Raw genomic sequence first — 26,510 nt, forward strand, 5'->3', positions numbered from 1 at the left:
TCTTGGTGTTTTGCTGTGATATTATTATGGTGGTAGTTATTTTATCATGGAAAGTTTGATGTTGAGGGTCTTGCAATGACTACAGGTGGGCATGAAAGTAGTCTTTGATTTGCTGTTTTTCAAAGTACATTTGTTATCTGGGAAATTGGCAGTGATGTTGAGGTAAAGCCTTAAAAGTCAGCGTTATCTTTCTTTTATTTCAGTACTTCCATTTCAGGGCTATTGAGTAAGTGCAGATAAAATGAGCTTAACTCACAGGGTACCCAGACATCATTCTACTGACTCATTTCTACTGAGAATCTAAGCTGTGAGGCATATTGTACCTACTGTCCCTTTGCAGAATTGTGATGCTGGACCTGAAAGTAGGCCAAGTTTGTGATTCGTTCCAGTATGTACAGAGAAATTGACTTGAACTGAAGCTACAGAATAAAAGGCAACAAGTATAGAATCCATTCTGTAACTTTGTGGAACACCTCTCAAGTTTTAATTGGGGGGTGTAAAGGTGGGGGATTAATCTTTTCTTAGTCTGCTCTCCTTTTTTTAGGAGTACTACTAAGAAGGAGTTTAACCATGCTGTTGTTTCCACACACTTCCATCTACAGAGCCATTTGGGGATTTTCTGCAGATTAAGATCTGCTCTGTTTCAAAATAAAGGTTACACAGAACTGGGAGTTCTGTACTCTGCTCTAAATTCATTTAGAGCCTCTCCCTACAACCTCATAACAAGCAATGAACATAAGGAGAGGTTATACAGTACGAGAAAGATGCAATGAAATAAAGCAATGCAACATTGTTTTGTGGAACTGTGGACCAAGTACAAAAACCATTGAAACTCTGTGGACTACTGACAAATGAGTCCTAAATCACTAGAAACATAGCCATCAATTCTTCATACCATGATCACTTATATCAAAAAGCTGTTAACAATTACAGAATATGTCAAAAAGCAACATTTGCCAGATCAAAAGCAATGAGTCATTGTCTGACCTTTGTTTAGCCTGAATTCAATAACTTATTAGATTTCAAATGATGGAAAACTGGTGATGAAACCATGCTTTCCAGCTACTTATGGAAGAAAGGCAGTATGAATTAATTTACAAAAGCACTTGAATATAGAAAGTCTTTGTTTAACAAAAGTTCTTAAAATACTTCTTATGGAAGAGGTTGAAACTTTGGATAAATGATGGTATGGTAATGCAAAAAGGAAAGAAGGAACTGAAGTTTCAGAACAGTTAGGGGACATCAGACAAAGAATATATGTTGTTAGAGTTCTGTAACAAAATATATTGGCACAAAATCTTATTATGCTTTTCCAAGCAGTTGAGTGACAGGCTATAACCAAGCAATTTATTGCATTTATACTGCAAGAGATAAAGAATTGACTTTTCTTTCTGCCATAGTCTGTTTTATACTGAAGCATAAGCATTTATGTGTCCCTGTATCCACAATATTGCACAAACACAAATTTCAGTATTTCTTTATGTATGAAATTAGCCTGACCAGAAAAAGTAAATTACTATTTTCTTCTGTTCATATTCTCAAATCTATATTCCATAGTGTTATTGTTCTTTGAGGAAATGTTGTAGCCAAGGAAATGTAATTAATCTCCAGCCTTTTGAGGCAGGCTCTAAGTCCTTGCAAAGCATAGTCCTCGCGTAAATGTTGTATCAACCTAGATGGGGTTAAAAAAGTTTGGGGGTTGTGGTGTCTAAGAATAATAAAAAAACAAAAATAAATGCTCAGATTGGGGTTTGTGCTAATAGCTGGTGCTGCTTGGCTCATCTCCCGTAGCTGAAACTGTTGCACGTGTACAGCTGTATATAGCTTCTTTCCTCGTCTTCCAGAAACCCATTCTCTTGGTTTTCTGCACTTTGTGTCTGACGTTCATGGGAGAAAGGAGGAAACACTCAATAATCATGACACTGTACTCGGCTGTGGAGAAAGGCTGATGTGATGCAGGTGAAATTGCTTCAGTTCTTCTGGATAGGTTTTGTGCCCAGGTAGTTGAGAACAGAGACTCTTTCACTGTTGGGAGATACAGATATGTGATGTAGTATTAAAGAATTTGTCAAAAAGTCTCAAACTTGGAAAAGAGCTGGTGCTTCATTAGTTCTCAGTAATATCTTAAAGCTTTCCCTTGTGGTATGGCTAAATTGCATTTATTTCAGTATACAACTGGTTAGAAAAAAATGTTTGCCTTTCCCTTTTATGGGGAATATTTTGTATTGACAGGGTGACTTTTATAGGAGTTAACTTTCTTTATATTTCAGGTGGGTTTGATCTGGATGAACTTTTCTAACTATTATGACTTTAAATTTTATGAGATGAATTAGCTAACAATACTCAATTTCCAAAGTGGGAAAGTTACTGTAATTGCTCTGCTTGCAAGAACAAAGATATTATGTGCCTTATGAGGAAAAACAGAAGACAAAGAGAAGTTGCTTGCACTTTTTATCTGTCTGGTTTTGTTGCACTAGGATTTTTTCCTTGGGCTATTTTGCTATGGGCATTTTTATCATTGTTGTTTTTAAAAACTCTGTACTTTGTCCTTTCTTTCACCCACACGTAACCTGGGATAGTTTGTTTCTCGGAAACAGTCTGTAAATATAAGACCTTCTCAACCTAAAACTTCTCATTCTGATTCATCAGGAATAGATACTTCCTGTGAATATTTGGATATAAACCATCATGGGATTGGGTTCTAATTGCAGATAAAGCAGGGTATGAACTTTGTGGGATCTGCTTGCTTGCATTTTAATTCATCTTTTCTGTTTTTTATGTGCTTTCCCATTCCATGGAGAGGTAGCATAGATATACTGCATAAACAAAGACAAGAAAGAAAATTGATAGAAATCTTTCTCTTTCATTCTGGATATATTTATTCCTTGCACATGGAAAGAGAATAGAGAAGAGTTTTGAAACTGTTGTAGTTTAACCTTGACTGGCAACTAAGTACCGCACAGCCACTTGCTCACCCTCCCTGCAATGGCATGGGGGAGAGAATGTGAAGAGCAAAAGTAAGAAAACTCATGGGTTGACATAAGAACAGTTTAATAATTGGATAATAATAATAAATTGTAATGAAAAAGAGAACAAGGAGAGAGAACAAAACCCAGGAAAAACAAATAATGCAACCGCTCACCACCTGCTGACCGGTGCCCAGCCAGTCCCCGAGCAGCAATCGCTGCCCTCCAGCCAGCTCCCCCAGTTTATATACTGAGCATGATGTCATACAGTATGGAATAGCCCTTTGGCCAGTTGGGGTCAGCTGTCCTGGCTGTGCCCCCTCCCAGCTTCCTGTGCGCCTGGCAGAGCATGGAAAGCTGAAAAGTCCTTGACTTAGTATAAACACTGCTTAATGACAACTGAAACAGCAGTGTGTTATCACATTATTCTCATGCTAAATCCAAAAGACAGCACTATGTCAGCTACTAGGAAGAGAATTAAGTCTATCCCAGCTGAAACTAGGACAGTATAAAACATTTTTACTTGGATCTGTCACATTTTGTAGGAAAGGCCTCATAACTTGTTTCCCAGTACTCTGCGAAATGCCTGTTGCTACTTGCCCATAGAAGTGTTGCCATATATGAAGACCTAGTCTTACAGGCATCCCAAACTGCAATGTGGTGGCCTGGTGCTCTGCAAAGCTGTGGCCATTAGAGACTGTTTTTTCACCTTTACTTTCAGAAGTTTCTGTTGTCTATAAAACTCTTCTGTTGCGTGTGACATGAAATGCAATTTGATATAAATCAAATATGAAAGGCAGTTGTCTCTCCCCACTAACCACTTCTGGTTTATTTATATAGGGCTTCAGCATTTTCCTTTTAGTTCTTTTCTTACTTTAATTTGGGAGGAGTATCAAAGAGGGCTGCCACATAAACATTAATTGAATTGTCTTAATAATAGCAAATCAGAAACTGTGCTTCAATTTAATTCCCAGAGTCAAGGTGGCTTCTATGAGAAAAATAGACTGGGACCAGGATAAAGCAGCTCTTTGGCATGTTGGATAGGCAGTTTGCATTTTGGAAGATATAAATAGGCTGAGTGGACTGTGGGCTGAGAACCCTGACCAGAGTTTCAAACACAGCAATATTGACAATTAATTTTTGCAGGCATTTCTAATCCCTAAACTTCAAAGTGTACACAAAGCAAGTTCAGTGGAAATTCTAAGATGAGGGGTTTGTTATGCCTTTATTAAGCTAGGAAATAAGGAAGGATACATAGAACTTAATTTAAATGCTTTGGAATTTAAATTGGGCTCCAGAGACTTTGTGTTACCGAAGACAGAAACTGTTGGGTTATTGCAGTGAAGTATTTGTTGGTTTATGTGAAGAAAGCCTGGATCCTGTATCAGTGGAATCCTAGTTCCTGTAATGTGCAACGCTTGACCTGTATGTAACTTGCATCCAGATGAAATTTTGGGGTTTTTTTACAGGCACAAGAGTTCTTCCCCTTTCAGGGCTGTCTTGGAAGGTCAAGGATTAAGCAAGTCCTCCATCTCAGTTTACTAGAAACAGAATGCTGTATGTAAACCAGTAAACCTGGTTGCTGAACACCCACTGCAAACCATTTGGTAAGAAATAATTTCGCATCACAGTTTCTTTGCAGAAGTTTTTAGCCTTCAAATTATGATGGAAGTTATATAAGTAAATATATTGTATTTTAGCAGGTATTATTTTTATGTTTTTATATAAAGTTTATCTACGCACATAGGAAATCAGCTTTTAATTTCTAAACTGACATTAAGGTCCTCTTAGTTTGCATTTGTTGGTGCTCTTTAGCTGGCAGATCAGGGGAAGCTGAAAAAGTCCTACTTAGCAACAACCAAAACATCAGTGTATTACCAACATTCTTCTAGTACTAAATTCAAAATACAAAATGCCAGCTACTAGGAAGAAAATTAACTCTATCCCAGCTGAAACCAGGACATCTAGAGTCAGATAAATGACAATCAAAGTATATATATATATATATATATATACTCGTATATATATTTATATAAAATATATACTATACATTGTTATCTTCTGTTTTCACTCATATGACTCGGAGGCAAATACACCTCCGGCCTTTTGGTGCTGTGTCAGGAGTTCTCACGTCCAAAATGTTGCAAGATTTATTGGACCTTGTACCCGGGTCTTTGCTGAACTCATTAGATCTCCTCAGATTTCAGATCGGACTCTTCTTTTTCAACTGCCATTGTTTTAGAAACTTACATTGGGTAGTTTTTTTGTTGCTTGGGGTACTGAATGGGACCAGAAATAAGGACATGGGAACTGTGATTTGGAGTATTCATGGAGGCCTCTCACTTTGTACTTTGGAGCAAACATATAAATTTTGTAAGAAATTGAAAGTCTTTGACCTTTCATTTTATCTCTTATTATTAAGATTTGCAGCTCTGACTTCAAAAATAAGAGTATCAAATTATTCTGTAATTCTTTTTACCTCTAAAAAAGCAAAATGCTTTGTGACAGATATCATCACAGCTGGGAAGTTGAGTAAAATAATGTTGGTCCAAAGTAATTCATCAGAGCAATAAAAGAGCCTCGAACTGAGGTCAGGTTGGTGTCTGGTGTATACGGTTTCCTTGGATATGAACCATTGTGGCTACTTATTTCGTTTGACGCTTTGTCTCACACTTAATGATTTTTGTGTTTCAGTAGCCTGGCTCTTTATCACGGACTTGGGCTAAATTTTGAAGTGATATAAAGGCTTCTGTGGCTTTGTTACTGCTTATTAGATAGCATAGTTGAAAACTTGGTATTGAAACCATCTTTGGGTGAGAACATGGGTTTCTCGAAAATGTTCTTATTAAAAAAGTTCTATTTCTGTAAATGTTTTCAAACTTTGTTTTTAGGTAATTCTACTACTTTGTCTGAAATCTGATTTGGTTTTGGTGTTAGAATAGTGGTTTTTCTTGAAGTAAATTTTTAAAAGAAAATGTCAAAAATATCTTTTCAACTTGTAAAACTTCATGACAGGATCTTGCTGCCATGTAGGCTGTTTAGAGAAGAAAATTTCCAGTTCCACGCAATATCAGTGCCATGCTTCTCCTCAAATAATTTTTTTTTCACTTGCACATGTTCCTGAAACCTACTCTAGATTTTTTTTTAATAGGCAATATCTAATGTTAGTGTCCAGGAAGCCTTCTGCATATTAAATGTTTAATTTAAATTGCTTGGGAGTTAGCAGTTGTAATGAGCCTGATCCTTACATATGAGGGCTGATCGGGTGTGTGTTGACCCCAATGGAAAAACTAATTTTTTTTTTTGTGGTTTTGTTTTGTTTTTTTTTTTTTCTTTTTTAAGAAGGGAGACTAGTATCAGGCTGGCATGTTGGTTTCGTGTCTTTGGAGTTTTTTTATTTCAAGGAAAATTCTCTTGTTGCTTTGCACCACTCAGCCTAAACTGTGTCTTTCTGATCTGTGGAAGCTCATGTGTCTGTGCACATGTACAGGATATATAATCTCCTAATGAAATTCCTTACTGTTATGTTATCTTTCCACAGTGACACAAGTGTGCATACTGCCCTTCTTGCAAGGTGATCATTGGTTCTTTCTTCCTGGTAAAGAAGGGAGTCCTTATGTTTTTTGTTTGTTTTGAAACAATTGACGTATTTTAATGCCCCAATGTTGAAATGTCTGGTCAGGCAGACGGGTGCGCATTCTCTTGCTTTGGTTGCACAGAATATCAACCAAACTGAATCCTGCATTTCTTCCCACTGTCCTGCATCCCTGTTCTGACTGCTGTTTTGACAGAGAACTGCGATGTTGCCCTCCTTCACACTGAAATAATAGAGAAGATCCTCTCTACTCTGAACTCCTTATAATACTGATGTGGCAGTACCTGAGCAGCTGCTTTTCTGTCCCAAACTGGTTTTCTGTTAGTTTTGCTGCATAAATGTTCAGAAAACATAAGAAGTTTACATCTGTAAAATGTAGCCATGTTTTCCATTGTCAACATTTCTTTTCGGAAGTGTTTTCATTTGCCTTTCTCTAATTATCTACTAATCCTTGAGTGAGTAGAAAATACTAGAGTCTATTGGGATTTATATGTCCTTTGCTGTAGTTTGTTAGCTACTTTTGCCATCAAAATGATGGGATAGAATAATATAATCATCTAGGCTCAGGACTTTCAAGCTTCTGCAGGACTTTTTGTTTTCCTAAATGAAATGTAAGTACCTATAATTTCTCTGCGTTTAACCCAGTACAGTTTGACTTTTCTTATTTCTTTGAGTTCCTCAGGATGTAGCAGTTGTAGCTATCATTGAGCATCTTAACTAAAAAAAAAAAAAAAAAGGGGGGGGGGGGGGGTGAGAATGGAAAGAATGCAGTTTAGCCAGATGTAATATTATATCCCCAAATATCTTCCCTCAGTCCAGATGTGTTGTTTTTGTTGGTGTGTTCCCCCTTCCCCCTAACATCAGTTTGACTGTGCTCATGATGTTTCACAGCATGCCTGCATTTCAATATTCTGGTGCTGCATGTTTAATATTACATTAATTCATACAGTTAATCAAACTCAGTTGTGATTTTGGTGTACATGGGTGGCGGAAAAATGTACAATAGAAAAAAGGAGTCAGGTTCTTCAAAGGAAAAATCAGTGCTCTAAGTATAAACATTGTTATCTTCTGTCAGTCCCTGTAATGGTCCTGACTCCTTCATTCACATGTCCTTGAGCAGCCAATAGTGAAATTTTAAAAGATGGTCTCTTTTTCACCTGCCAGAAATCTACCATTTTTTTTCCTAAAGATATTTTGCTCATCAGACAAATTGATTCATGTTCACTTACTCGGGCAAAATTACTCCTAAATGAACATGAAATTGTGAACCTCCAGGAAGTAGCCATATCTTATGATATCCTTCATCAGTTGCTCAGACCTTCTAACCTGAAGATTTGTTTTACTTTATCTTGTCTTTTCCAAGCAATTGATAAAAGATACTATGCCAAAGTTGTCAAGGTGAGAGGGACTCCAGGCTTAAGCAACATGAATGAGACAGTTGTTTGGTTTATATATAGTTAATATTTCCTGTATTTATGAGTTTTTATTTTGTTAGATTGGATGGGATGTGTCTAAGTTCAGGGTGAATTCAGAATTTGAGTTATCGCAACTACTATATGACTTGATCTTGTGGGAATTTATTGTCAAACAATTGCAGACACTGAGAGGAAACATCAAAACTGAACAGAACAAATTTTCTTCTCAAGCAAGAGCAATAGGCCTGGGAACTATTGGCTTCCAATTATTTACTGCAGACACTGTTCTACAACTGTGGATCTCAATTTTAATAGTGATTTCAACATATACCCACTAGAATAGCTGAAACTCTGGGTTTTATTTTTATTTTTTTTAATCCATCTGACATTTTCAGTAAACTTTCCAAACTTGGTTTGTACATCTAATCTCCAGCTTGTATGAGCATCAACATCATGTCAGCCTTTTCCCCACTGTCAAAAGTAATACTAATCTTGGAAACATGAAGTCCCTCCACAAAACAGAAGAAGGCTCAAGGGTGATAACCAAATACATTGTATAAGGTCAAAATGTGAGTGTAGAGAGCAACATGAAAGGCTAGGGAGGATACTCTGAGCCAATTCCTGGTCATGTGTAATACATGATGGTTTTTAAATTGCTCTTCCTTGAATTTCAGTATTGATTTCCATATGTTGCTGTATAACCTCACTGTTACCACCTACTCTACTGAGGACTGTATCAGAAAGGAAAGGTGGGATCCTTCTGTTTAGATATATCTCTCCATCCAGCAAGGAGGATACCTTGCCTACAAAGTTGTTCCATATTTCCATATCTTGCATTTATGCGATTGATTATTATTTCCTGTGACAATGCAAAGCAGAGTGTTCTATTGAATTCTTTCCCAAAGCACTTTTTCTGGCATATCAGCATCATTTTTCATTTCTAGTTTTGCACTCCAAAAGTACTTTCAGTACTTTCAGCATGGGATAATTTAGTATCCAAATGGTAATAAAAATATTTAAGGGTATTTGGACCAAAAATAGATCAAATCAACTCTCTCCGTATGTCCTTTCAGATAATTGAATACATAATGACTGAATAACTTTTCTACAAGATGAGTGCCTGTTTTAAAGTAGATTCACGTCGTTATGTTCATTGCCTATGGAATATCATGTGTGAATGCATCAAAAAATCTTGCAGATAGAAAGATATCCCCTGTCTGCTGCCTCTGGTCAGGAAATCAGGCTGGTTTGACCTTAGTGCTGTTATTCATTAAGGCTAGATTTCAACAGCTAATTTGTGTGTCTAAGTATCTCTCTTTAAGAAGTCATGGCTCTTCCAGGGAATCAGCCATTGCTTTGGAGGCTCAGGGAAATCTGTCGAGATCCTGGGCTCCTTATCCACACTTTCAGTTAGGCATACCCTGATCTACCCCTCACCTACCACCTTTCTCTGCTGATTCCCCACAAAAAATGGTGGTGTCTATTACTTGTAACTTCTCTTCAAACTGCTTACACAATTGGCAATTTTTTCCCTAAAAGAGACTTGTCTCTAAATCTCTCTCTCTCCTTTTGTGGAGTAATGAAACCTCTCAAATCCTCTTTAGACTCTTCTCTGTGAGTTTGTTGAAGGCAACAACCTCAGGATTCAGAAGTGAATTTCATTAAGCTCTAGGAACCTGAAGCTATCTTGACTTTATTTAGGTATTTTATTTTCTGTTCTTTTTCTATCTGTTGTCACAGCCAGGCCAAAGCTGACAACTAAGTTTTGTTGGTCTCAAAGGATTTATCCCCTCCCTGTGTCTCCTTCTCTACTCCAGCATATGCACAGTTTTAATAACAAAGCAGAATTAGAGATTAAAAAGATAAGCTAGATAATTTATCTTTCTATAGAACACAGACATGTCATCCAGCTACCCCTGTCTTGTGTTTCATTAATAGGTAAGGTGCCAGTGAGGAACAGTTTTTGAGTATTGATAGTCCTAGAGATGTGGGTTACCTGCAGAGGTATTGGTTCATACATTGAAACTTGGCCATTGACTCAACCTTCCTTTTGTACTGGTCAGTAGAAGTTGCTAGCTACCAAGGTGTGGAACGAGAATAAACTTCTTTTCCATGAAACAAACTAGGTGCACTTTGGGTATTTAAAATCCATATGAGTGACTACTTTGATATTTCTATTGCCTGGTGTAACTCCACATCCTCTCTGGCATGGGAAAAATGTATTGTTTGCTTACTGGATTACTGTTTCCTCTATGTTTTTCCCCTATTTGCTCAACTTAAAAAGCATGGGAACATAAGCCAAAACTAGAATTTAATACCAGAAAATGTTTAAGTCTGAGATTAATCATTTAAATTAAAGGTTTTAAATTATCAAACATCCAGATAATTCTTATCTGTAAAATTGGCAGAGACATGCACTGAGTGAGCTTTTTAGCTCTTTTCATGCAAAGTTTGCCCAATAGGATATTGAATTCATAAGGTGGTCATCATCCCAAATGTTCAGCACATAGTTTATTTACAATTATTTTAAAACTGGGAGCCTTTAATAACATAATGACTATCAAGAATATGAAATGTAAATTCAACTAAAATTTCAGTTGTAATTCCAAGAGTGGTGTTAAGGCCTGTTACAATACTGCAAAGAGTCAAAAAGCTCAGATTAAAATTCTAGGAGGACTAAGAAGAGAAATACGCAGAAATTAGAGCTGGAAGTTTAGTGTGAAGGCTTGAGTTTTATCAATTATTGATAGAGTACGAGCAATAAAAAGTTCATAAGGAAGCAATATGCTTTTTTCCGGCTGGAGACTCCTTGGGGTCAACTGCTGGTGAGTCTCTAAATATTGTTGATGCTTGGAATGACGAATGTGCTCTAACACTGAGAGGTACCACTGGGACCAGAAAAAATGGCTTGGAAAGGCTTTTGCTTTAAGTGCTGTTTCTATTCTAGTGTATGCTTCTGCTGGATCCAGGAGGTCATTGGAGCACTGGAGATCATAGAAGCTTAAACAAACCCCACGTTATCTCTAGCACTCTGCCTACCTGATTTTCCTGTTTTGCATCTCTCTCTCCTAATACTCCGTAAAATTCCAGAGACACAGAGTTAAAAATGAATGCTAAAACTGTGAAAACAAATACATACAGTAGATATACAGCTTATGTATAGCAATAACTTTTCAAGACTACTTTTTTCCTCATTCAGAGAATATTTTCCAAAAATACAGGGTTCAGAAGAGAAACTTAATGGGAACAATAATTCAATTAAGACCATGAGTGAAAATGACTAATATGAGTATATGAAATCAACTTTAAGGTGGGCTACAGAAAAAGCACAGAACATTATTACCTGAATTGATTTTTATTTAAAAAGGTATCTGGAGAGGTTAGTCAATGAGCTGGTTTTTGACTGTCCACTGTCTTTCCAGACAGTATAAATTCTTCCAACAAAATTACTATTATATTCTTCCTTTCTTTTGGGCTCTCAAGGACTGATTTCTATACATCTGTCTTGTATAAGTTTAAAAAAAATTCTAATGCTTATTACAGTTATAAATCTATGAATTCACAGCCTCCCTTCCCTCCTACTCTCCCAAACCAGCAGATTTTTGTTATACTTAATATTTTCTAGGGATTTTCAGTGGGATTCCAACAGTAGAATAAACTGAGTACTCAGTAGATAAGCCTTTCTTGAGAACAGATTTCCACATTGTCAGTGTGTGTTGGAAGACCTTGCTTTACTGAGTGTAGTCTTTCTGAAAGTAATTTTACAAAACAAATACCACTTCTATTTATCAATTCCCAGGGCATGCAACAACAAAATGCATAGAAAGACTAGGGTCTCCTGACTTATGCCACGTTATATACAAACTAATGCAGAGACCTGAAGATGAATGCAGCAGTATTGGTCAAATTGTGAAACAAAGGTTCATTAAGGAAATAATTTAGAGAAATGGACATCTCTAGTCTATTACCCACAAATTACTGCCAGGCACTCAACAGCTCTGAGAAAAGAAGGTAAACCACTCACATGGATTTTTAGGAACAATTCATCTTTAGTTCTTTAACAAAATTAGGCAAACCAAGAAGGCTGTGCTGCTTAAGATGAAAGACAAAGAAAAATACCCAATGTTTCTTTTTTGTCCTGCATTAGATTTTTTTCCATGTGCAAATAGTTTTGCAAAATATCCAGTTTTATGGGACAATTTGTCTACATTTTCACCCAATACTATTTTCATTGACTGCAAAAAAGAATCTTGCATAGTTTTGGTATACTTAGCTATGTGGTAACATTTGATGTAGAGGAAAAACCATTTAAATAGATACAAGATACATTTAATTTTTGAATAGTTAGTCTTTCAGATTTGGCCTGTTTCTCAAACCATATTAATTCCTTAAGATGTGGACAAAAAGTTTAGATATGGCTTATGTCCTGCAGAAATTCTGAGGGTTCATAGTCTGTGGGAGTGTTTTAAAGCATCAGGTGTGTCATAGATCATCAAAATTTCGCAAGATTTTCTCAGAAAAATGCATATGTATCCCTCCTCACATTTATCTCAAAGTCCTTGAACAAACTATTTCTATTTTTTCAAGATTTTCTTCTCAAATTTCTAATTCTGTTTCTGCATAGTTCCCGACCTGTCTGCTCTAATTATAATAATATTGTTAATCCTGTTCTGATAATAACTTTCATCATTTTTTTCTAAAAAAACCTTTTTTTAGTAGATCTCTGGAACATAGCATCTGGATTAGAGTCACCACAGAGAAACATGATTAAAAACATCAATGTATCATTTAATGCTGCTGCAATATCATGGTGAACAGCATATGGCACATCCACTTTGTTTTGAAATGGTTGGGAAAATACAAAAGATATCACTTGCCAAACCAGGGATAAATAGAGTGATTAATAATGATCTTTCTTCATCAAGCTAAGCCAACCAAATTCCATCAGATCTTTTGAAAAACTAATAACAGTTTATTTACCTGCTGTGTCTTCAGGTACAGGCATCTAATAGCTGTTTGGCTTGAATCTTGTCAAAGAAATGTATGAAAGTAGACAAGGTTTCTTAAGCTCTTTTTTTTTTTTTCCCCCCTCTCTCCAGGGAATACTACAACTTCTTAGAGTCTTATTTACTCAGTTGTCCAAGCTAAAGCCTTAGGTGAATTAACTTTGCAATCCGGTTGGGTCTCCAAAAGTTAGGAAGGGTAGAATGAATGCACTGTCTATTTTTCCTGGAAAACCAAAGATTATTATTGTACCCCATGAAATAGATATCTCTACTTATAAAAGCTATTACAGCTTAGCATGTGTTTAATGGTCCCAGACACATCTGTGATTTTCACTATCTGTTTAAATCAGTTTAGGATCAGGTGTGCTCTAGGATGAGTGTCATGTATTTTTGTACTTCTATAGTATGAATGTTAAGCAGTCTGCAAACTTTTGCAATATTCTCCTTTGTATATCTTTTAAAATGACCATTGCCAAAGTTTATAATTTGGAATTGTGAAAATATTAACTTGATCACATATAATTTCCTCCAGCCCTCTTTCTTTTATCTTTCATGTTTGGGAGTAGTCTCCTGGTATTTCTTGGTACTTCTTGATATTTCTGTCCAGTGATAATTTACATGAATAATTTTCTTGGTCTGGTTTTCTGCAGCTTATGTTATGTCAGTATTACCTACTTTCTTGTCCTTGTGATATAGTGGGTTTTTCCTCAGGTACTTTCCTGGTTTTGTTTTATTTTCTCAGATTACGTCATGCTTTCCCTTCCATGTGATAGTCTGTGTTTGTGTTTTGCTCATCTCCAGATCCTAGATGAAGGGTTATACATATACATATCAATATATTTATCGAGAACATTGAAGTCATCTTGATTTTGAAGAATGGTTGTTCTACTGATGCCAGTAAATCTTTACTTCATTGTAAGGTAGGAGTATAATAATATTTTTTTTTGTGGCACTGAGGTAGAATATTCTGTTTATTCATTGTTTCCATCTATGTGACAGTCCTAATAATTGCAAAATAAAGTATTTAGAGAGAGTACCTGATCTTAGTTGCTTCTGTTGATGATTTCTAACTATGACTGCACACTTAAATATGTAGTAGCCTAGCAATATGACTGTTTACTTCAAAAACTTGGAGAATGCATTTCCAAATATCTACTTCTGAATGTCAGACACTGCTCCAATGGATATTCAAGGATTTCACATAACAACTATCATGAATGGATGTGGGAAACTGTTAGCAATTAGGTTGCTCTTACAGCATTCAAATAGGTAATGTAACACAGGGTTGTATTTGTGAAGAGTGAGGACACAGGCAAAACAAAGTCTGTGGGGAAAGGTACCTCTGACTACACATCTCATCTATCATACTGTATGCTTCTTCATTCTGGGCATAACGGGCTTTCAGAACACACTACTGGACAGAAAAATTTCTAGAATTTTTTTTTTTGCTAGCATCACTAATCAGCTCTCAAGAGAGACTTTTATTTTTAAAGCCTTGAAAATTATTTGGTAATGAACTTACCAGCTGTAAATTTAAATGAGCAAATTGCTTTGCACCAATAATTTCATGCTTTTTTTTTAATACAGCATAACTATTAACTTGTTAAAAGTAATAACAATCCATGAAGGCTCAGTGATTCCTAACATGAAGGAAGAAATGTATTTGATTTCTCCTTGACTAGATTTGAAACAGTCCAGTAAAATTCACAGTAAGGTTATCTACAGGTCCAGATACTTTTTCACAGTATTGAGGCAGAATGTCAGCACTTTAAAGACTACTTCATATAGCATCCACTGCATCCCTACCTATTTAAAATGGAAGACTAAGCTTTTCTTCCAGTCTGCATCTGTTTGGTTATGTTTCTTGGACCTTCAGTATTATAATAGGGTTGTTAGGAAATATTGTCCAATATTTGAACTTAAGAGTATGACTTTATCAGAGTAAAACGTGATAAAACCAGTATTGAGATATTCCCATGTGCTGCATCTTGGTGTTAATCAAAATGAGATACTCATGCAGTCAGGAGAATTCTGTTTCCTGCTATATTTGTGTTTCCTACTAAGCCATGAATACTCTGAGGGCTGAATGTGTTTTCAGTGCTTCCTGATATTGTACTTTTCTGGGACCAGTTCTTTAAAATAACCATTGAAAGATGGATGAATTCCACAACATACCTTTTTCTCTTTTATTTTGCTGTCTAGCAGTGAAAATGAAATCTGAAGTAATAGTATGAATATTGCCAGTGCTCGATGTTTATAAGTGGTGAATTGTTCTTTTGTGAGGCTTATGTCCATTCCAGCAATGGTAGGTCTGCATGGAGTTTTTGAGAAATGTGTGTTAAAAATAGAAAAGTACATTTAGTAGTTCATTGATTGCTTAAAATAGGAAAACATATTACAGCTTCTGCTGATGAATGTGGGTAGTGCATAAAATGTCAGTTATCCAGACCATTTCACAGTCCAACTGAACTTACCTTCCTTGAACTAATTTATTGAGAGGGGCACATTTATGTTACTATTCTCTATTTTGTTGCTTGGTCAGTTACGAAAAAATAAAATCTTCAGTTGTAGCTCTTTGGCATGTAATGCAAATAATAGAAGCCAAATGACAAAAGTATCTACATCAAGTCTTAGCCACCAAGTAATTTTTCTCAATTATTTCCTTGGCAAGATAAATATGTTTTTGTATGCAAAACTTGGTGTTGTATTCAGTTATCTCTGTAGATACAGTACATCAATAAGATTTTAATTAAGAAGTTCTCTGGTTATCTCTTCAGCAATCTGGTTTGGAATAGGATTGTAACTGCTAGGTAATGAAGACTGTGATGTTTCAACTCTAATTTAAAGTCAGTTTTCATGTCTCTATCTTTGGCCTTCTTGTCTCCTAGAAGTTACCACCAGAAAGCTTCTGAGAAGCCTTTTAGGTGAAATTATTTTAACTTGTCAGTTCTGATAATGATAAACATAAATTCTTGGAGATTAGATTATAGTGACAGTGTAAATTGGTGAACTGATATTTCTCATGGAGGAAAAAACCCATAGATTTATTAAATAATAAAAACATTATCAAAATAATCTCAGGGTTTTTTATTTGTGTAAAAATAAATAAGGTCAAGGTATATTTTACTATATGTAAAATATAATTACATATAAATAATGATTTAAATTAACTTTAAATTTTTTATTAAATCACAAAACAAATATATGAGTAGAATATCAAGTTAAAATTTCAGTGACTTTAAAATATTTTTTTTTTAATCAGTAGTGTCATATACAAAGAATACTATGAGGATTTCACAGTAAAAATAAATGCAATCTTTCTTTTGGTAATCAGTGCTCTGGACCGTACTAAATAGCAGTGAATAAAAATGAAGGCCGTGTTTTTCTCAGGACACTTTGAAGGGTGATCCCAGAACCCCAAACCAGTGATGTAGCTCTGAGACAGTCAATAGTGTTAAAACTACCAAGCACATGAATTGCATATCCATTTTGAATCTCTATACCACAGAGGTGATCTGCAATGCTCTTATAAATCCTGTTATCAGCACTACTAACAATATATCACATTGATGAGGCTGCAGCCTAAGTGCTTGAATTTGTACTTCAAGTTGTGATTTCATTCAGGATAAGTTATAACCCAACTAATTGCCTCTTCTCTTTGACACCATTTTTCAAACTCTGAATGAAAATGCTTATCTTCTTGTAACTGAACTAATGTTTGGATGGGTAAAAAAAAAAAAAAAAAAAAGAGAAGAAAACAGATCATAGTGTATATCAGCTCAGACAATGACTTTGTATGCTGCTGAAAGATGGTGAATCCAGGCAGAAGTTTTTACAAATCAGTTTCAGTATTCCTTCCGTCGTCTGCCTCAATCTAATTTGCTTTTTGCTGCCAACAGCAGTGCTTCTCTGTTTGTTTAGACACTGTTCCCAGAAGACCCCTATCCCCTGAAACCTTTTTTATCATATAAACTTTACAAGACAAGACATGTTGTTACAATGGAAATCATCAACTACTGTAATTTTTCTGTAGTTCCTTGGTATCCAATCAATGTAGTAATTATTCAAAGTCAGCACAACGCAGACTTGTGGCTCTACGTACATACCTGTGTTGACTTAGGAGTGCGTGAGCCCCAGGACAATAAAGCAAAACTATATACAGCTAATGAAGTATATAAAATGGGTATTCTAATGCTGCTCCTCATCCACAAGGTCACCTTGTGTAAATTCTTACGATTGTATGTTTTTCTTTTCATTTTTTCTATTTTACTCCAAACCTTTGCAGAGGATTAGCTATTTTCCTGGTCTATTATGTGTAGTTTGAATTCTGATCACTGCTGAGGACCTTCTATAACATTGTAGTCAATTTTATGCCAATAAACTGATATTAAATTGCTCATGGTGTTAAATATGCACTTAAGATTTTTGTACCTTTTTTTTTAGATCTTTTGGCCTTTAACTATGTTTTATTGGTTACTTCTATTGTGTACTTCATTTCCTGAGAAAAAGACCTTTTAAGGGCAATTTCCTATCCAAAAGGATTTTTGATCTAAATAAATTTTTCAGAGTATTTTCTTATTAAGCATATCTTCAGATAGTGTTAGTCTACAAAAATCTCTATCTCTGATTGAAAAATCTATAAAGTTAACTGTAGTATTGCAGTAATGTCTTATTATTTGTTGTATGAGAAGAAAAACTATTTCTTTGCAATGAATAGATTCTTACAGTAATCACTAATGGTAGGAGAACAACTACTTGGCTTCTTATGGCAGCATGTTACAAGATGGAAGTGTTTCTTAATTTCTTCTTGCACATTTTAGTTACTGTCTGATGTTGCTGTATCTCAGAATAAATGTTTCTGTTAGTAATGGAAACACTAACAAAAGTGGACTCAATTCCCCTGATTCAAGTTATCTATACCAGTCTCTTAAAATTATGCATTGAATTCCTTATCATATCTCTTATTCTTTGGAAGAAGTTTATATATCTTGCTCTAATTAACATTGATCTTGTTCCTGATGTATGGAGCTCTCTGTGGAGTTCATATTCTCTTGTGCTCTGTCCAGGGAATTACAAGTGCTCATAGTCTGATTAAATATTTAATCAGACTCTTAAGAATATATTTTCTCCTTAATTCCCTTGCTACAAATTGGAGTTTAGTCTTGACCTAAACAAGATAATATGGAAAAGATGTACTGTGAAAGAGAATTACTACATCTTTTCTGATTTTTATTCTCTAAGGTCCCATAATCTCAGGATAGAAGCAAGGCAGAAGTCTAAGTCTTCCATTATAGATTTCCGTTCTGGATAAATGTGGTCAGCATAAATTGTGGAAGAACCAAATGTGAGTCAGTACCACTATATGCAATAATACATATATATGTAATAATTATATACGTAAAAAACCCTCTCTTGCTTTGAAGTGTATGCTGACTCTACGCTTATATTGCATAGAAACATGCATGCAGAGAGGGAAACAGGGAAATCAATGAGCTGCCCTCAATCAGCTTGATGAGTGCTGGTGCTAGGATTTGGTATGATGAGAGGTAACGTATTAAGACAAGTAGGGTGTAAATATTTTTGTCAAGTGGGTTTCTGTTATTTACATTAAGTGCCAAAGAGAATGCTCAGGATTAGTACATGTAACTTCTTTTTCTCTAAATATTTTCTGATTAGTTGCACAAAGCCAACATTTATTTTCAATTGCAGAAGTACAAGTATACTGCAGGTTATGCAGTGTGGTGGGTTGACCCTAGCTGGATGCCAAGTGCCCACCAAAGCTGCACTAGCACTTGCTTCCTCAGCTGGACAAAGGAGAGAAAATATAATGAAAGGCTCATGGGTGAAGATGAGGACAGGGAGATCACTCAACACTTACTGTCATGGGCAAAACAAACTTAACTCAAGGAAATCAATTTAATTTATTACCAATCAAATCAGAGAAGGAAAATGAGGAATAAAACCAAATCTTAAAACACCTTTACCCAACCCCTTCCTTCTTCCCTCAACTTCACTCCCAATTTCTCTACCTCCTTCTGTTCCTGAGTGGCACAGGGGGATGGAGAATGGGGGTTTTCAGTCAACTCATTACACATTGTCTCTGCTGTTCCTGCCTTCTGACACTCTTCCCCTGCTCCAGAGTGGGGTCCCTCCCACGGCAGACAGTCCTCCATGAACTTCTCCAACGTGAATTCTTTCCATGGGCTGCGGTGTTTCACAAACTGCTCCAGTGTGGGTCCCTTCCACTGGATGCAGTCCTTCAGAAACAGACCGCTCCAGCATGGGTCCCCTGTGGGGTCACAAACCCTGCCAGCAAACCTGCTCCAGCATGGGCTCCTCTCTCCATGGGTCCACAGGTCTTGCCAGGAGCCTGCTCTAGTGCGGGCTTCCCACGGGGTCACAGCCTCCTCTGGGGACATCCACCTTCTCTGGCGTGGGGTCCTCCATGGGCTGCAGGGGACAGCCTGCCTCACCATGGTCTTCACCACGGGCTGCAGGGGAATCTCCGCTCCAGCACCTGGAGCACCGCCTCCCCCTCCTTCTGCACTGACCTTGGTGTCTGCAGGGCTGTTTCTCTCGCATCCTCTTGCTCCTTTGCTGCTGATGTTGCCCAGTTTTTTCCCCCCTTCTTAAATATGTTATCCCAGAGGTGCTACCACTATCGCTGATGGGCTCAGCCTTGGCCAGCAGCAGGTCCATCTTGGAGCTGGCTGGCGTTGGCTCTATTGGACATGGGGGAACCTTCTGGCAGCTTCTCACAGAAGCCACCCCTGTAGCCCCTCTGCTACCAAAACCTTTCCGTGCAAACCCAATACCCAGTATCACCCAGTGATAAAAGGATTATTACAGTGTTCTAGGCATACCTTTAAGTGAAGCTATATCACTTCACTAATGAGGACTCTGTCCATGTTGCCATTACAAATTCTCATTTCTGTGGGGAAAGTAAAGTCAGCCTGATGGAAAGCAAGTTAAGACAACACTCAGAAATGCTGAACATTGCCAGTGAACTTTAAGTTGTGCATCACTTGTAAAATGGACTCTGCAGCTTTGTGGCAGGTGGCCAGGCTTCTTAAGCAGTGAGTGTGGAGGTCAGTTAGACGCCATAGAGGTCCCTTCCAACCTAAATGATTTTGCGATTCTTCTAAACAAATCTAGGAAGGCATTTTGTTTTAGCATGGGCTGAATCTTCCTCTAGACAGACGTGCCTCAGGATTCTTGCAAATACTAGATTAGATACGTAACTCTGAGACAAATACCATGTCAGAGAAGTATGCTGTAGTTATTTCTGCAGAGTAAAAAAGTGTTTTGGTTCTTCTACTGTACTTTTAAGTCAGTGGTTTTTATTTTAAAGTATTTTACTGGCTGCTACTTTGTAATATATACTGTAGCCCTTAGGTAACTGAAGGATAACAGAGAAAATGATTTATTAGGCTGAAAAATATTACTGCTATACAAAGGCAACCAGCTGGTTTAAATACATGCATGATGTTACTTAGGAGGCAAGCTTTCATTATATGTATAATGATAGCAAAAGATCCATTATAGACTTGTGGGTTAATGAAGTATATGTGAATAATTCTATTACTAGGCTGCAACCCAGTAGAGCGTTCAGTCCTCACTAAAGATAACATTACAGTGGTAATGGCAGAGATGAGTGAATTAGGCAAAAGAGAGATTGACTCACATCTTCAGTCCATTTTTGAATCAAACTTTGAATTATGCCCTACTTTGCTGTTAAAAATGACCAAATGTGTCTGTCTCTGTTGGGAATATTAAAATCTATGCCTCCTTTAGTTTCAGTATCTTTTCCACATTTGATGATCTTAGGTTATAATGATGACATGATAAAACTGGTACGTATTATCTCTGTGGAACGTTAACTGAAATCAGAAACATGGTCTGTTCATAGACTGTTGGGTTTTGATTTTTTAAAAATAGTTTTCAATGCTGCAGTAAAAGATGGCAAGTCCAGGTTTTCCCTTTCAAAGTTGTTACAGTATGCCAGTCTCTCTAAAGTTTTGTGTTTCGGAGTTTATTTGGCTCTCAGATAATTAACAGTACCTTAATATATGCTTTAAAGTGATAGCAAAAGAATGTAAGAACAGAGGAACCGGCACTATGAGCCTTATTTTTTGTATAAGCCTTTCCTCTTCTCCCATCTTTCCAAACTTTCTCACCTCAGCAGATATATAGATGATGGTAAACCCTGTCATGAAGATTAATCCAACTGGATGATTTCTCAACTCTGTAACAGAGGGCAGCTTTGAGAGATACTGATAGCATTAGGAAGGTGGTGCCAAGATGCATGAACTGATTTAATCACAGAGGCTTATTATGAGAAACTTCACCAGAACCTCTATGAACCATAGCATACCTTCACATGATAAAGCTCAAAGTAATTGTAAAGTTGTACAGGGTTCCTGAAAAATGAGTTGCAAGTGAATACACAGTGCTTTTAGTGATTTTGCTACCTAGCTCTTCATAGCTGTCGATATCATGTTTTGCTATGGCCCAGTTAAAGATAATAGAGTCATTTTCTTTAGTGGTTTTTTAAAAATTATTTTTTGATTTAAGTATTAGCATTTATCTTCTGCTCTACCCAGTATGACCAGCTTAAAAGGTGTTGAAAAAAGATGAAACACAATAGAAGAGCAATCCCACATGTGAAGATATTCAGTTATTAAAATACAGCTTAAAAGAGACAGAAAATTATATCAAAGGTTAAGAAATCAGGACTATAAAATATATTGCACTCTAAGACTGAATGGAAACCACGAAGTGTTAATTGCTCATGTCTAAGGAAAGAAATGAACAGGAAAGTAGAAGCAGGCAAAATAAACTAAGGCTAGAAATAGCAACGTACTGTCATAAAGGGTCTAAGTATTTAGAAGTTCATGATCAGGTCCTTAAAAAGGAATATGCTTCCAGAGGTGATTTTGAACTAAAGTCAAGTAGAAACATTTTCTAGCAAAGCAATATGCAATATATCTTTGTACTTGCATTTACAACTGTAATTTTTATTTTTCTGGTTTGGGGGGTCTTGTTTTTAAGTTAGATGACTGTACTTTTTGGAGGCAATTTGTTAGAACTGAAAGGAGAAGGAAGTATTACTAATGCCTTTAACAAACAACACACAGCAGGTGAGGGTAACTCATCATTCCATCCATTCATCATTTCAATACCATGTCTAATGGTATTGTCTAGCTCTTCAAGCTGTTTGACAGGTGAACAATATATCAACTTCTCAGCCTAAGCACTTTCAAAGAAAATTTTCTAACCCCATAAGCAATATCCATAGTGGAAAATTATCAGATTCAGTAATATTTCTGTCATGATTTTGAGGCAATAGAGGCTGCAGAATAGAAACATGTTTTAGCTGATATTTTGCAAGCAGTCATTTTAAGAAGCCCCCTTCATATGTATTTTTATTTCTTCACAATTTTCTCAAGAAAATATCACCTAAAAAGAGAATTGTCTCCAACCTGAAATGGGAGTGTCATTGTTTTTGCTTATAGTTGAGAAAGTGACTTATTTTTGGGCTTGTTTTCAGAAGCATTGAGAGAGAGCAAATGTCTACTTCATCTGAAGAACAAACAATGACATGGTATTACTAGAAGAATCAATGAACCACCATGAAGGCTATTGCATTGAGTCTAACCTGCCTGCTGGTATTGATTTTCGAGAGGAGATGAGCCTTACAAGTGCTAGGCAATAGTGTCAATTATATTGATAAGGAGAGCGGTACAGTATCTTGGTCATATGATCCTGGGAATTCACTGGCTACCAGAAATGCAGCCTACAACCACAGTAAAGCTTTATCTTTATTAACATTTTAATCATTGTCTTAGTAACAGCTTTGTAGATGAATTTTTAAACCTTTGTAACTTTTCTTCATAGCTTCTTATAACTATAAGCTGTTTACTTAGTGTCTAGCATATAGAGGAGCTTTTGCAGCTTCCATCCTTCCCTCAGGGAGAGGAAATAGGACCCTTTTGCTATCTTATTGACAGGGAAATGTGCATGATCTCACGTGCCTCTGTAAGTGAACTGATTTTGCACACTGAAATTTTTGCCCAGCTAGAGATGAAGTTCAGCATCAACTCTGTGTATAAATTTCCTGCCCTTGTGAAAGAAATCAGTGAAATCACATCAGTCTATTACAGAAAACAGGACTTGAAACAGAGACCTTGCTCACAGGCAGGATGGACTGTATTTGTGATAGCTATTTTTCCAACTTTCTCCTGAAAATATCCAGTGATGCCGTTTGGACAGTCTCTTCCAATATGTAATTTTCTTTACTACTGAAAAGCTTTCTCTTACTATTGAAAAGCTTTAAATATCCAACTAAACCTTCCTCCCTACAGTTTAATGGAAGAGCTTCTCTACTCTGAGTTCTCATGCTTGCATATTTGAAAACCACTATTAAGGTTTTACCTTCAAAGAGAGCTTAGTCTTCTGTATTAAAATTTCCAAATTCTTTTCAGTCTGTTCTTACAGGTTCTGCATCAGGGATCATTCTCACCACTCATCTGCCCTACCACCACTTGATTTGAATCCTTCAGTTGCTGTGGCCAGACTGGATATTGTGCTAGTCTATGCTTGTAAGCCTTCACCTGGATAGTATGAGAGTTATTTCACACTTTAAAATGATGTTTCTATTTGTGCATATGTATTTTAGCAGCCCGATGTTCTTCCTTTGTGATCACATTGTGATTCACTGTATCTCCCTTGCTTCCACATGGTGTGGTGTGGAATTTTGCTCCTGACCTTAGTAGACTGCATCTTTTTCTAGGTGCCTTCTCCCAGTGTATTTTCTGGTTTGAATCCTAACTGAACCTGTTGTCTGATGTGCTTGCTGCTACTTTCAGCTTGCAAAGTTAATGCATGTACTCTTCCATCCAAATCATTAAAGAACATGTTGAATAGTACAAGAAGCAGGATGGACTCCCGCAAAACCTTGCTTTGTGCATTCCCCCCTTTGACAGTGAACTAGTAATGACTCTTCCTGGGTGACGTTTTCATTTCAAGTAATTTACAATAGCTTGTTGTATGAGCATGTTATGTTAAACAAAAGTCAAAAACCTGGATAAAGCCAAAATACCTTTCTCCTACCACATCTGCCCTTCTACTAAATACTCTAACTCTCCTGCAGAAAGAAATTAGATCAGTTGAACAAATTTTATCTTTGATAGTGCCCTTCACTCTTTTCCTTCTATGTGCTTACAAATTATTTTTGGATTTTTTTTTGACAATATTTTTCCAACTGGTCTATAATTCTCTTGCTCTTACCCACTTCTGCTGCATTTTAAGGGTAGCCCAAGTAATTTTCTGATCTTCTGGACTCCTCTTGCCCTTTACGAGTTCTCAAAAGTAAAACTGAGATTGACTCCTTTGATTCTTAGTGTTGTAGGTTGAATTTCATCAGCACTTTGTAATCATCTGCGGATTGCTAGCTAATTCTGTTTATAGTCGGGTTCTTGCCCACTACCGATGCAAGCTGTCAGCAAAGTTGATCTTTAACAGATATTTGGTGGAAACTGAAACTGATATTGATTAATAAGTAAAGGTTTCACATTCTTGGTGGTGTTTATTAATTACACTTGCTTCTCATTTCTTTTCCTGCTTGCTACTGATGTGTTTGTGGAATACTTTTCCTACCCTTTTTGTCTCTTGCCTTTTGCAGCTGATTTTGTGTAATAGCTTCTTCTCTTACAATAGAGAGCAAGCTTTATTCAGAGATTTGTACTTCTCCTCTAGTCTGCATTCAGACTAGAGAATCCTCTGGTTGTGTGGTGCAGGATTCCTGATAAGGCATCACTCCAGCAGCTGGAGAGGCTGGTAGTCTCACTAGAGGGCATGGCATCTTGGCATTCACCCCTTCAGTGCAGTAGAGTCTCAGTGGGGCTTACCTGGCTGCAATGGAGAAGAAAAACAAACATCTCTAGGAGAAAAGATGGCTTTTTCTTTATACACACAGGAAAAAACAGAAATAGAGAAAATGAAATAAGAAAATAAACTCACTGAGAAAGATGAATTCTTGCATTTAATTGATCCCACTGAATCCATTTGTCTAGTTATTTAGAAACCTTCACCTATTGATGCTCCCCAGGTAATCATTCAGCAATAAACATTAACTCTTCAGTGCATGCCAATACTAGTAGGATACTGTTGGTTCTTGCATCAACTTTAAGGTTACCCGAAGGATCACGCAGACACCCTGCCGTCTGCGGGTCAAGGAAACACAGCATACACAGTATGGATGCTCAGTCACTGTGTGGTCACAGTGACATCCTCTTGCTCCTCCTCTTCTTAACCTTGCGGTTACCGCCCATTTGGCTTCTACACTTCTTGCATACCACATTTCCCCCTCCCTAAGCTCTATTTTATTTTATGCTACAAGTTAATATACAAAAGTTATCTAGTGGATTTTCTAGAAGCAATTCTTCTAACAGTTGCGCTACAGCTCGTAACAATAGTGGTAATACGCATGCAGTAACAAGGATAAAGCATTAATATAACAATATCTACAATTAGAATTACCCACAACCCAAATCACAGATTAGTTTTGTAACTCTGGACGAACCCATTTCGTTGGAACCCATTGTACCTCTCCGTCTTTCTCTACACAGGCATAACCCCTCCCTAAGCAAACAAGACGGAACCCTTTCTTCCACTGCCCGGTGTCCACTCCCCGCACTCGCACTGGCGGCTTGATCCGTCTCTGTAACTCTTCCAGTGTCAACTGCCAATGTAATTGTGATGCCACCTGTCCTTGTGCCAAATGATTTAATACATACAGTGAGTTTGCTAATACCTCATGCTGCTGGTTCACTGGGAACCCTAGTTCCCCCTCCCTATGCCGATCTAATTGTTGCTTCAAAGTACGGTGGGCCCGCTCAATGATAGCTTGACCAGTACTGTTATATGGAATTCCATGCTTCAACTGGATATGCCATTGCTCACAAAAGGTCTGAGTTTGCTGTGCAATATTATTTGGTCCATTGTCCGTCTTAATGACGGCTGGGCACCCCAGTGTACCAATACACTGCAACCAGTGCTTAACGGTAGCATTCACATTACTGCGTCTGCTCGGCGTAGCCAATATATACCCACTACATGTGTCAATGGTAACATGTAAATACTTCTGAGGGCTAAAGGGAGAGTATATTGTAACATCCGACTGCCAAACTTGATTTGGCAACAGACCCCGAGGGTTCACCCCAGCATCCCAGAGGGCCTGACCCCCACATTGAGGACAAGCAGCAACTACTGCCTGTGCATCTGCCATGGACAGGGTAAACTTATCCCACAAAATGCGAGCACTGCAATGCAAAAACTGATGCCACTCATGAGCTGCTGTAAGAGGCAATAACGCAACCATTGCCTACTTCGCAGTTTGATCAGCCAGAGAATTCCCTTCAGTGAGAGCGCCTGGAATACTGGTGTGACTGTTGATATGGCAAACGTAGCACGGCGCTCGCCTTTCCTGCAGAGCATTAAGCAAAAGACAAGAAATACTAGTACGAGC

Source organism: Egretta garzetta, unplaced genomic scaffold, assembly GCF_000687185.1.
Source record: "Egretta garzetta isolate BGI_Z169 unplaced genomic scaffold, ASM68718v1 scaffold46, whole genome shotgun sequence".
Taxonomy (NCBI): domain Eukaryota; kingdom Metazoa; phylum Chordata; class Aves; order Pelecaniformes; family Ardeidae; genus Egretta; species Egretta garzetta.